Source organism: Vigna unguiculata, unplaced genomic scaffold, assembly GCF_004118075.2.
Source record: "Vigna unguiculata cultivar IT97K-499-35 unplaced genomic scaffold, ASM411807v1 contig_106, whole genome shotgun sequence".
NCBI classification, from domain to species: domain Eukaryota; kingdom Viridiplantae; phylum Streptophyta; class Magnoliopsida; order Fabales; family Fabaceae; genus Vigna; species Vigna unguiculata.
The window spans coordinates 74,436-88,564 of record NW_021010812.1 but is presented as its reverse complement, the minus strand read 5'-3'; the positions used below and the strand labels follow the sequence as shown (position 1 = coordinate 88,564).

The 14,129-nt window shown below is 40.1% G+C and overlaps 1 non-coding gene across 1 annotated transcript; it reads left to right on the top strand.

Moving 5' to 3' along the window:
- Nucleotides 1-6,753: 6,753 nt before the first annotated feature.
- LOC114171122 lies at nucleotides 6,754-6,860 on the top strand. Its single transcript, XR_003601346.1, has one exon. It is a non-coding gene; the product is annotated as a small nucleolar RNA R71 (small nucleolar RNA).
- The last annotated feature ends 7,269 nt before the right edge of the window (nucleotides 6,861-14,129 follow it).

Genomic DNA, 14,129 nt, shown 5'->3' with positions numbered 1-14,129 from the left:
AAATTCAGAATTCTAATCAACAGATTAAATTGAATGCAAAGAGTGATTAAAACCGTATTGACATCCTTGATTGAAACACAAATTCACTTATCATAGGCCACCAAATTAACACCTCTGCCTTCTCTCAATCCACTAGATAATACTCTACTAAGCGAAAATTACAATCTAGCTTCATTATGCAATTAAGCAAAGTACACATCCTTAAATTCGTGACAACCAAGTTACATAAATTAAGCATGAACATAACTTAACCAAAACACATGCAATTACTCTGTAAATTAAGCACAAACAGATTCATGACAATGCATTCCCGAATTAGAACAAAGAGATATGGCAGATTGCACAAGTAAGCACAACCTCAAAGCTTCATTGCATTTTTTATCAAGGAGTCAATACACGAAATTAGCTAGACATGGAAATGAGCAATTAGACACCACAATTCTGGAATCACAAAAACAGAATAAAAAACCCCTAACTTATGAAATCCGAAAAACGCAATGGAATGTAAAACGGTGCTATCATATATAAATGCGAAAACCCCATTAATGGGTGTTGTTCCAAGTGTATAAAACCCACAAAACGAACTGCCCAAGCAAGAAAACGAATTCAAAACGTAAAACCCTCAATGGGTGTTGTCAAATATGCATAAAAACGGTAAAAAAGAGCCAAAAACGTGAAAAACCGCAAGGGGCACGTCCATGGAAGCTTGGAGAACGAAAATGGAGGCTTTGAAGAGAGGTTGAAGATGATGGAGCGGCTGGTCTTCCCCATGCAGACCTAATTTCGTGGTCATATCACCCCTGCCACTCAGAATTACGAAACTGCTATTATGAGCTGCAGAATTACAAAAATGCCACTTTGGGCCTCAAATGTTGACCCATTGACTTTGTTGACGTGGAAATGACATGGAAATGATGTGGCGACTCTCTTCAACTGAATATTAACGTCCAAGCTCCAAAATTGCTTCACCCAAATACCTAAAAATAATTAAAAATAAAAATTAGGCCAAATAATGTTAAATTAGTCCAAATTCGGAACAGTGCCAATAAAGCCCAACAGATGAAAAACACTCTAGAGATGAATAATTAAGCACTAATCAACTGTCTAATGGGTACACAAAGGCTAGTGGAATGGAAGATAATAATGACTCATCAAAATCGACCACACTTACCCTTTTGCACTCCTGGGCAAAATTAAAGAGTCAAGCAAAGCAAGGACATTACAAACATAACAAGAGAGACAAAAAGACACAAGACAAACAGACACATGGCAAACATACTCGACACAGAAAAATGGAAACACATCTAACACAGAAGGATTCAAAGCTGCAAGGTATCCATGAACATCATCCAAGCAATTCAAAACATGTCAAGTACTCAGTTCAGCTCAAGGAGAGAATTGAAAGCAACATAACCTCACGAAATATGCACTGTATCACTCCAATCTCTAGGCTACTGTTTACTCTCAAAGCACCCCTGAAAAACAAACATCAAAGATACTTGGTAAGCCTCTAGAACCAACAACCAAACCAGAAACACATGCAGGTCAAGATCAGAAGGACTTTTCAAGGTTGTAATGGGGTTGAGGACAAGGTGTGGAACATATGGATAAGTAGCTAAGCAACCAAGGAAATAGATGATCAATGGGGAATAAGTCTCAATCAATCATGAAAGTAATCCCAAACATCAACACTTCCAACTTCGGTTCTCACACAATGCTCAAATCCAAACTCCTTTTTATTTCTTTTCTTTATTCTCTTTCCTTTTCTTTTTGTTTTCTCTCTCTCTCTTTTTTTTTCTTTTTTCTATACAAAGAACATGCAGAGAAACAACAGTTTTGAAATCCCACTTTGGTGTACAAATGAGCAATTCCAAGAACCAACAATAAGTGCGCGCACAACCACACTTGTTGTGCGCGACCACACTTAATTGAGCACCCATTCTCAAAACAATTCCAAAGCTCCAAAATTTCCTAAGGTAGGAATAATCATGGTTTTTCAGGCTAAGGGCTTGTAATGAGCTGTAGAACAATGAAAGGGTATGCAAGCTCAAAAAGGGGTATCAACGAAAACAGTTCAAGGTAGGCTCATCTGGCTATAGGCTCACAGAACAAAATTGCCTAAATCATATCCCAACAAGCATGTGAATCAGAAAAGCATTTAGAAAGAGTCAAGCCAAGGCCACTGTGCAAGCATTCAAGAGAGAAGTTGCATGACTTGACAGCCCAGTATGCTCGATGTTGTATCTCTACTGGAAGGTGGCATGGCTTACCAAAGACAACCTGATAAGGAGACATCCCTATAGGTGCCTTATAAGCAGTCCTGTGAGCCCATAGAGCGTCCTCAAGTCTATTGCTCCAATCCTTCCTGTTGGGCTGCATAATATTCTCCAAGATCCTCTTGATTTCTCTGTTTGAGATCTTGGCTTGCCCATTAGTTTGGGGGTGATATGGTGTAGAAATTTTGTGCACGACCCCATACTTTTGAAGTAAAACCCCCATGAATCTGTTGCAAAAATGGGTGCCCTGGTCACTAACAATAGCTCGAGGAACTCCAAACCTGTAAAATATGTGAGACCTAACAAAGTCCACAACAACTCGAGCATCATTAGTTCTAGTGGCTTTGGCTTCCACCCATTTTGAAACATAATCAACAGCAAGCAAGATGTAAGTGAAATCAAAAGAGACAGGGAAAGGGCCCATGAAATCTATACCCCAGACATGAAACACCTCACAAAATAGCATGGGTTGTTGAGGCATCTATTGTCTCCAAGAAATGGCTCCTCCTGCTCGTTGGCATTCCTCACATGTGCTACATATCCTCCACGCATCTTTGAAGATGGTGGGCCAATAAAATCCGCAATCTAGCACCTTGCGAGCTGTCCTCTATGTGCCAAGGTGACCACCAGGTGCAGATGAATGACAAAATTTGAGGACCGAGTCAATCTCATGGTCCGGAATGCATCTCCTGGTAACCTGATCAGTGCACATTTTCCATAGATAGGAGTCATCCCAAATGTAATACCTAGCATCGCTCTTGAGTTTATTACATTGAGCTCTTGATGCTAGGGGAGGAAAAATAGAAGCAGCAAGATAATTAACAATGTTAGCAAACCAAGGTGAGGAAGAAGTAGAGAGTGTCAACAAACTTTCATCGGGAAAGTCATCCCGGATTGGTGAAGCATCATCAGTAGACCTCTCAATCTTACTTAGGTGGTCTGTAACCAGGTTTTGTGCTCTGCTCCTATCACGGATCTCCAAATCGAATTCTTGGAGCCAGAGCATCCATCTTATCAGCCGAGGTTTTGATTTTGCCTTCTTCATCAGGTACTTAAGAGCTGCATGGTCAGTAAACACAACAACAGGAGAACCAAGCAAATAAGATCGAAACTTTTCAAGTGCAAAAACTACCGCAAGGAGCTCCTTTTCGGTTGTGGTGTAGTTTGCTTGGGCAGCATCTAATGTACTTGAGGCGTAGTAGATTACCCTCGGTTGCTTACCAATCCTTTGAGCTAGAATAACCCCCAATGCATAATTGGATGCATCACACATAAGTTCAAATGGGGCTATCCAGTCGGGCGCCTGAATGATTGTAGTTGTGGTTAGGGCCTTCTTGAGGCAATCAAAAGCCTCTTTGCATCCTTCATTAAAGATGAAGTCAACATCCTTTTGTAGTAGGTTGGACAGTGGGAGGGCTTTTTTGCTGAAATCTTGAATGAAGCGCCTGTAAAACCCTGCATGGCTAAGAAAAGAACAAACCTCTCGCACAGAAGAGGGGTAAGGCAATTGTGAAGTAATTGAGATCTTGGAAACTTCAATGCCTTTTTTTGAAATTATGTGCCCCAATACTATGCCTTGTTCTATCATGAAATGACATTTCTCAAAATTGAGAACAAGGTTGGATTGGATGCACCTGTTTAAAACTCTGTCCAAACTATCCAAACATGCATCAAATGAGGACCCATATATAGTAAAGTCGTCCATAAACTCCTCTATGCATTTTTCAAGAAAATCACTAAAAATGGTAAGCATGCACCGCTGGAATGTGCCAAGGGCATTGCATAGGCCAAACGACATCCTCCTATAGGCAAAAGTGCCAAAGGGGCAGGTGAATGTGGTTTTCTCTTGGTCCTCAGGTGCAATGTGAATTTGAAAATAACCAGAAAACCCATCAAGAAAGCAATAGTGGGACTTACCTGCCAAGCGCTCAAGCATCTGATCAATAAAAGGCAAGGGGAAGTGGTCTTTTCTGGTTTCTTGATTTAGCCTTCTGTAGTCAATGCAAACTCTCCAACTGTTTTGCACTCTTGTTGGAATCAGCTCCTCTTTTTCACTCTTGACTATAGTGAGGCCTATCTTCTTTGGAACAACATGGATGGGGCTGACCCACTGACTGTCAGAAATGGGGGAGATGATCCCAGCTTGTAGAAGCTTGGTCACCTCCTTCTTTACAACATCCGAGATGACAGGGTTGAGTCGCCTCTGTGGCTGTCTCACTAGCTTTGCTCCATCTTCCAACAATATCATGTGCATGCATGTTGATGGGCTAATACCAGGGATGTCAGCCAATGTCCATCCAATTGCCTTCTTATGCTTTTTAAGAACGTGCAACAACCTCTGCTCTTGTTCAGCAGTGAGGGAGGTGGAAATGATGACAGGCAGTTTGACCTCCTCCTCTAAGTAGACATACTTGAGGTTGTCTGGCAGTGGTTTCAACTCTGGAGTACTGGATGTTGGCTGAATATCAGGAACCAGAGGGGAGGGAGAAATGGGTTCCACAGCCTATACTTGAGCATAACAATTAGATGCATATGTACTTCCTGCAACATGGTTAGTGCAACCTGATTGTATAACATCAAAGTCAATAGGTACAACATCCAAAGAGTCAAACTCAGTAAATTCAACATCATCAGAATCAAAATCAGAATTAGAATCAAGAACATCAATGCATGCAAATTCAGATAACTCAGACACAGATGAATGTTTTAATGCATGTAGAGAGTGGAAATCAGAAATTAATCCATCAACAGCATTATCAATAATATCCACGTGAAAAACAGAATGATCCTCAGAAGGATGTTTCATGGCATCCAGAATGTTAAATCGCACAACAATATCATTAAACTCCATGGACAAAGTACTTGCATGGACATCAATTTTGGTTCGTGCAGTTTTCAAAAATGGTCTGCCTAAAATGATTGGTGCAGAACCATGTAAAAATCCCTCTTCCATATCAAGAAGGTAAAAATCAGCAGGGAAAATCAATTCACCAACACGAACCAAAACATCATCAACCAAACCTACGGGGTGGGCAACACTTCTATTTGCCAACTGAATCACCACACCCGTAGGTTGCATAGGTCCAAGAGAAAGAGATTTAAAAATAGACATAGGCATTACATTTATTGAAGCACCAAGATCAAGCATTGCATTTTCAAATTTATTGTTACCTATGATGCAGGGTACACAAAATGTATCTGGGTCCTTGCACTTCTTAGGAATCTGAGGAACAGATTTACCTATCAATGCTGACACATTTCTGCCCATGCAGATCTTTTCGTTTCCCTTTAGCCTCCTCTTATGCGTGCATAGCTCCTTCAAGAACTTTGCATATCTGGGAATCTGTTTAATGGCATCCAACAGAGGTATGTTCACCTCCACCTTCCTGAATGTTTCTAAGATCTCCCTGTCAACCTCTTCCATCTTTTTGCTTGGAATGGCTCTTGGAGGGAAAGGAAGAGGTATGGAAGGTGCAGCAGTAGAGGTGGAAGGCGTAGAAGTCACACCAGATGTGGAAGGACCAGCTGCATGAGCATCACGCTTTCTCTGAAGTGTGGCAGGGTCGACTTCCTTTGAAGGTGTAGGCTCGAAAGTGGGAACTTCAATGTTCTTCCCAGATCTCAACGTAATGGCACTCACATTCCTCAGATTTTCCACCGTTTGTGATGGAAGCTTGTCAGAATTCTGAGCCTATGCCTGGTTTAGCTAAGTGGCCATCTGCCCCATTTGATTTATCAAACTCTGGATTGAGGCCCTAGTCTCCTGCTGGAATTGCATATTTTGAAGGGTCATCATCCTGACTAACTCCTCCAATGAAGTAGAAGAAGAAGGTGCAGGTGCTGCAATAGGAGCTGGTGTGGGTACAGGTGGAACAGGAGCAGGTTGTGGTGCATGTGCAACTCTTTGTTGTGGAGGTGGTTGCACATTTGGAAATTGTTGGGGCTGTTGGTTACCCTGGTTTCCCCATCTCAAATTAGGGTGATTCCTCTATCCTGAATTATATCTGTTTGTTGACAAATCATGGTTCTGTTGTGATGTTGGGACCTATTATTGTTGAAAATATTTGCTGCATAGGCCTGAGGGGTATCCACTAGTGTAAAAGAAGAAGCAGCAGCCTGTTGTTGCAATGCTGGGCAAGAGTCTGTAAAATGATCAACAAATGTACAAAGGCCACAAACTCTTGCAGCTGGAGCTCTCTGATTGGAAGCAAGTTAGTTGACCAGTGTGGTAAGAGCATCAATCTTACTTTCCAACTTCTTCGTGTACTCGACAGCTCCTACATCATGAACACCTCTAACAACTATGGCATCACTCCTTGTGCCAAATTGTTGAGAGTTTGAAGCCATGTTCTCTATTAGTTGCCTGGCTGCAGCTAGGGTTATGTTACCAAGGGCACCACCACTTGTGGCATCAATCATATTTCGATCCATGTGGTGCAGACCTTCATAAAAATACTGCAGAAAGAGATGTTTAGAGATCTAATGGTGTGGGCAGCTTGAACAGAGATTCTTGAACCTCTCCCAGTACTCATAAAGGGTCTCCCCAGATTGCTGCTTGATGCCAAAAATTTCCTTCCTTATGGCTGTTGTCGTTGAAGTAGGGAAGAACTTGGCAAGGAATAATCTCTTTAGGTCATCCCAGCTTGTGATGGACCTGGGTGCTAAGTAGTATAACCAGTCTTTCGCATTACCCTCCAAAGAATGAGGGAAAGCCTTCAAGTATACATGGTCCTCTTGGACATCTGCAGGCTTCATGGTGGAACATACGACATGAAACTACTTCAAGTGTTTGCACGGGTCCTCACCTGCAAGACCATGAAACTTTGGCAACAAGTGTACTGAACCAGTTTTCAGCACATATGGAACCTCCTCCTCAGGGTATTGAATGCATAAACTATCATAAGTGAAATCTGGTGCAGTGAGCTCACTCATGGTTCTCTCATGAGGTGGAGGAGGTTGAGCCATATTATCAGTATGAAAATCAAAATGCTCAGAATAAACAGTACGCTCAGAATGCAAAGAATGAGGAGTGTTAGGAATGTGATGAGAATCATAAGAGTCAGGAAAAGTCACTGAATATTTAGCATGCAAAGATGGATTCCTAAGATGCCTACTTCCTCTGTGGAATGTCCTATCAATCTCAGGGTCAAATGGTTGTAATTCACTTGGGTTTCCCCTAGTCATGCACCAAAAAACATGAATTCTAGTGATATTGGCATAACATAGGGTATAACTACAAGTATACTCAAACGACCTCCAAATGACTTGAAAATTGGTAGGATATTCCTTTCTGTGGTCAAACAGAAGCACAAAAAAAATCAGATCAAAAATCAAAGCACAAGTATTTTTAACAATTTTTCAAAAGTGGAAAAAATGAAGAAAAATCACAAAAATGATTGCTGAAATGTAGAAAATGGAATTTTCTGGAGAATCTGAGTTTGGAAACTGGATAAACCGGTTACAACAAGGTGGGAAATCAAATTCCACCCCAAATGCATATAAAATAATAGTGATTCTGATAACCAGAGCATAAGTTATGGTCCTCTGAAGTTTCACTAAAAATCAGTCCAAAATTTTTTTGAATCTCTTAACTCAGACCATATACCAACTGCTCCAACTATTTTTCCTATCAAGTTCAAAGTCTTAGAAGTGGGGGGGGGGGGGAGGGGAATTTCAAGTCAAAAAAAGCACCGTAGCTACCAGAACAAAAATCCAGAAGTTAAATGCCAGATTCGGACACTATTCATACATTATTCACTACTACAAATGACATTATTCATACGCGTCGCGACACTATTCACTACACTACACAGAAACACACAGGAATGGAAACAGACACTGAACTTAACACAACATGAACATCACAATGAACATATACCAACTCAACCACACTTGAACTACACACACCAAAACACAGAACACAAACACACTAAAAATTTTACTTTGAACGAAACGATTGGTCCTCGACAACGGCGCCAAATTTGATAGAGGTCGTACCCCACCAAATTAAAACATATTAAATGCAGTATGTGAAAGTGAACCAAGTCGTCTCCCAATGACCAATATTTTCATTCAAAGCTTCAATTTCCAGACGAACACAACAATACAGCACAAAAGGGGGGCTGGCAGACAAATTCAGAATTTTAATCAACAGATTAAATTGAATGCAAAGAGTGATTAAAACCGTATTGACATCCTTGATTGAAACACAAATTCACTTATCATAGGCCACCAAATTAACACCTCTGCCTTCTCTCAATCCACTAGATAATACTCTACTAAGCGAAAATTACAATCTAGTTTCATTATGCAATTAAGCAAAGTACACATCCTTAAATTCGTGACAGCCAAGTTACATAAATTAAGCATGAACATAACTTAACCAAAACACATGCAATTACTTTGTAACTAAGCACAAACATATTCATCACAATGCATTCCCGAATTAGAACAAAGAGATATGGCAGATTTCACAAGTAAGCACAACCTCAAAGCTTCATTGCATTTTTTATCAAGGAGTCAATGCACGAAATTAGCTAGACATGGAAATGAGCAATTAGACACCACAATTCTTGAATCACAAAAACAAAATCAAAAACCCCTAACTTATGAAATCTGAAAAACGCAAATTAAGAGCAAAAAGAGAGATTTCAAAGCTTCAATGGAATGCAAAACGGTGCTATCATATATAAATGCGAAAACCCTATTAATGGGTGCTGTTCCAAGTGTATAAAACCCACAAAACGAACTGCCCAAGCAAGAAAACGAATTCAAAACGTATAACCCTCAATGGGTGCTGTCAAATATGCATAAAAACGGTAAAAATGAGCCAAAAACGTGAAAAACCGCAAAGGGCACGTCCACGGAAGCTTGGAGAACGAAAATGGAGGTTTTGAAGAGAGGTTGAAGATGATGGAGCGGCTGGTCTTCCCCATGCAGACCTAATTTCGTGGTCATATCACCCCTGCCACTCAGAATTACGAAACTACCATTATGAGCTGTAGAATTACAAAAATGCCACTTTAGGCCTCAAATGTTGACCCATGGACTTTGCTGATGTGGAAATGATATGGAAATGATGTGGCGACTCTCTTCAACTGAATATTGACGTCCAAGCTCCAAAATTGCTTCACCCAAATACCTAAAAATAATTTAAAACAAAAATTAGGCCAAATAATGTGAAATTAGTCCAAATTTGGAACAGTGGCCCAATAAAGCCCAACAGATGATAAACACTCTAAAGATGAACAATTAAGCACTAATCAACTGTCTAATGGGTACCTAAAGGCTAGTGGAATGGAAGATAATAATGACTCATCACGGCCCTATACTCATGGGGTGCTAATGACTAGTGGTTTGGGTTCAACATGTGATACGAATGTGGTGTTATTTTTCAGAGGTTGACATGGAATTGTAAGCATGATTGGTATTCTCTTATTGTTCATTTATGATTGTTGGGTCCGTGTCAAGGTGTAATTCTTTGGAGTTTCTAGGTGAGGCCTCCAGGGTTGTGCTTCAGTGGTCGGGACATAATTCTATGACCACTGTTAGTGGGTGTCCATGGTGGTGCCCCATCTGTATAACTAGGTATGGATTCAAGGTAAGGTTGCATCCTAACACTCTAAGGAGTCAGTTAGTCTCACCTAGAGCAGACTGACTCCTGTGGTGAGAGTAACAGGAGGCCTGAAATTCACTAAGGGCTAACCTTGTGGTGAGGGAAAATTGATCCATCGTAACACTTGTAACACATAGCTCGGGGATGAATAACTCAAGGGTGAGCAGAGGTATCCACCACAAGTGTAAGCATCCGCTGAATCCGACTAGGTTATACGTATCCGGATGAGTCGAGTCGAGTCGAGTCGTAGTGTATCGATTGAAAAGTCATAACATGCTTGGTTGTTGTATTGATATTGGATGGTGAAAATATATTTGACTGTATTGAAAAGTCATAGCTTACCCTGTTTGTTGTATGGTTGTCTTGTATGTGGGTCTTCTTTCTTGCGATGATCATCAGTTTAATTGATGGGAGCAGATGGGCGAGGTTTCCGCGGTCAGCAAGGGAATGGCGATTCCGCTGCTTAGCCATCTGGGCTGGACTTTATGTTTCTTTTCTTCATGGGTTTTCTTTAGGGCTACGACTCATGTATTGCTCTATGCCACACTATTCTACTCTCATTTTGTTAGACTTTTATCTGGTTTTCATTGGCATCGTGATGTGCCCAGTTTGTAGGGGTTGTGTTAAGGACCCCAAGACTACTCTACATTACTATTTTGTGTGACGTGTCTTTTAATTTCGCTTAATAATTAAATGGGATGTTACATTTATGGTATCAGAGCGGTCATTCCTTAGGTCTATGGACTTGGATGTCCGCTTAGCTTTCTCTGTGCCTTCTGAGTGTTCTTAGTTAAATTCTTGCCTTATTCGAGCTTAACCAAGTGATTTTCTGTGTGCCAGTGAACTATGGCACCTCCTCGTAGGACTTCGCAATCGTCCCGGGGTGACTTGCCCGATATCGCCAGGGCAATAGAGGCGATTGTTGCTGCCATGACGCAGCAAAGCACAACGATGATGCAGCAGCATGAGGCAAGGATGAAGCGACAGGCAGCGTCGCTTGAGCAACAGCAGGCAATGATGCAGCAGATGGAGGCTGCACGTGTGGCTGCCGAGGATGCACATAGGCAACATATGGAGGCCTTCCACCAACTGGAAGAGAACAGGGCGACTGCCCCTGTGTTTGGCCCGGAGCCACGACCACCAGTCAGGGAGTGGAGTCTGGAAGACTTCCTGAAACACCATCCCGTGAAGTTCAACAGAAAGACGAGCCCTGACGCAGCAAACTAGTGGCTGAAGGATCTGGAGAGGATCTTTGATGCAAAAACATGCCCAGCAGAGAACAGATTAGCTTTCATAATATACATGCTCACCGAGGAGGCTGAGCACTGGTGGACTAGTACCAAATCCATCATGGAGGAGAGAGGCGAGCCGGTGACGTGGGAGGCCTTTAGGGGGAAATTCCTCTCGGAATATTTCCCAGACAACATTCGATATGCCAAGGAAGTGGAATTCCTCCAACTGACCCAGGGAGGGAAGACGATGACCGACTATGCTGAGAAGTTCAAGCACCTCAGCCGCTTTTATACCTTGCCGCTCGATGAGGAGTGGAGATGCAGAAAATTCGAGAACGGCCTCAGAGGAGATATTCGCTTGATGGTAACACCCTTTTCCATTAAGGATTTTTCCGCTCTGGTGGAGAAGGCTAGAGTGATGGAGAAGATGAAGAATGAGGTAGAGGGCAGCAACCCCAGCAGCCTGAGAGGATTGATGGACCATATAGGTCCAAGCCCAGACACCACGAGCGGAGGAGACCATATGACAGACCTCCCCATCAGCCGCAGGGGTCTAGGGGTCTTCCTCCCCAGCAGGGTCGAGTGCAGTGTTACATATGTGGGGGCCCACACCTGAGGAGCGCTTGCCCACGCATGGAGGGTTACCTGTCAACACCCAATTTCGTCCGGGTAAATAAATTTATTTTCAAAAATTTGATATTAATTATCGCACTCCTTCTCATGAGCCCAACAACTCAACCTGCTTTCTACCCTTGTTCCTGGAAGAGAAATTAGTAATATTCTAATAATTAAAAGAAATATTTCTTCAAATGGTTATAATCAATATTACTAATTGAGATTGATTTTGTGCTCTGATTTGTTAATGGTTAGAATCAATATTACTAATTTGGGATTGATTTTGTGCTATGATTTACTATGATTTGATTTCCATAATGTGTTGTTATCATAACCAATTTCTTCCTTATATTGTTCATTACAATTAAGGCTGAGATTGTATTGATATTGCAAGGTGCGAGTATAAATACGCACTCTATCATGACCGAAAGAAAAAATTCTCTACACTTCTCTAATTCTTTCCCATCACCACTCCCACATACACACCTCTTCTTTCATCTCTCTAAAAAACATATTGAAGGAGGTAAAAAAAGAAGAAGATTCTCTATACTCTTTTTTTCTCTCTCATTACCACCCATACAGACGCATCTCATTTTATCTCTCTTAAAAAAAAACACAAAAATATTATAAAAGGAGGCAAGAAAAAAGAAAAGGCAGAAGGTACGTCATTGTTAGTTTTTTTCTTTTAATTTATTTTTTTTTATTTTTGTTATTTTGTTTAAATCATTAACAAAAATATTTCCTATTTCTTTGGTGTCTCCTTGACCGCTCGCGTTGTGTGACATTCATTTTAGACTTTCGTTTTTTTTCTCTAAAAAAATATATATCAATCTAAGAATAAAAAATAGTTTTCTTTGTTTACTTTTTAATATCTATCTGGTTGCTCACGTTGCAGTGACATCCGCATCCACTTATAAATAACTTTAAAAAAAATATGAAAAAATTATAAAAGATTAAAAAGATAAAAAAATCAAAGATTAAAAAAAAGAATTTATTTTCAGTGTTTGTTCGACCGCTCGCGTCGTGTGACATCAATATTAATATAATACTAAAAATTTAAATGAAAAGGTTTTCAAAATTATTAAAAAAATTAAACCATTCTTCAAATATTTATCCAAATATTTTTTCATAAAAGAACTACGTAACCCTGATTCTCCATTCACATAGAGATATGTAGGAGCGAGGATTAATCCTCGTCGGGCCCAAAAAATAAAAAAAAAATTTGTTGTTTTTTTTGTACATTCTTTTATTAACATTTTTTGGGAAAAATAAATATTTAGAAAAAACCACATAACTTTTTCACATTTAATTAAAGGTACTGTCTTAGGACGGGCGTTGTTGGGTGCTAATACCTTCCCCACCCGTAATCGACTCTCGGACCCAAAATCTGGTTTTTCGCAACCCTTGCTCTTTTTTATGGTTTTCCATAGTTTCCTATAATAACTATGGTGGCGAATCCAAACTCTATTTTTTTACAAAATTTTAATTTTTTGGTTCGTCGTCCCGTCGCGATTTCGGTTGTGACAGATGGCGACTTCACTGGGGATGCTAGAGAGTCAGACCATTTATTTGGATGTGCAAAATTGATGCGGTTTTTCTTCATATTTTTTCTTTCTCATTTTTTCTTTTGGGTATGTGTTTTTATCTTTTTTTTTATTTAGAATAATTGTATGTGTATATTCTTATTTATTTTTGTATTTGGAATAATTGCTAGATGTGGGTTTGGGTACACATTGTGTTCTCCCTTCACACACACATTTTATTCATTACATAAGTGGGGCCCTATACCCGGGTCTGAGTTGCTTAGAATTAGAGGGGATTGTGTAGCAGTGTCACAGTGGATGTACTTCCCAAGTGGTCATTGTGAGAACTCCAGCTAGAGTTGTTTGCTTCATTGGTACTCCTACTTCTTATTGTTTACCAACTGTCGTGGGAAATGCCATGAAGTGGGCATAGATCTAGTGACCTTCATATTTAGGTATTAGGAACTATCCTTGTGAGCACATATACTTTCCCTTAGAACTTTAAGCATCTAACCCATGTTAAATAAAAGCACTAAAGGGAGACTATTTGCGTCATTTACCCTCACCTTTCCTTGTATATAATAATAAATTCATCATAATCTTGCATATCATGTGAATAAGTGCCCTGCAAGGCACAAACATGTATTGCATTCCATTTTGTGGTCATCCATGGTACCATGTTCGTAGTTTCAACATGCATATATATAATTAAAAAAAATAAAAAAAATATTTACACTACAATAAGTTCAAATTGTTTTCCAATTCTCTTATCACCAAATTCTTGGAATCTTTCTTATGAAAAATGATGAAAAATAATAAAACATTCTTTGGTCAAATCAGTGGATTGAATAAAGAAATAAAATTTTGT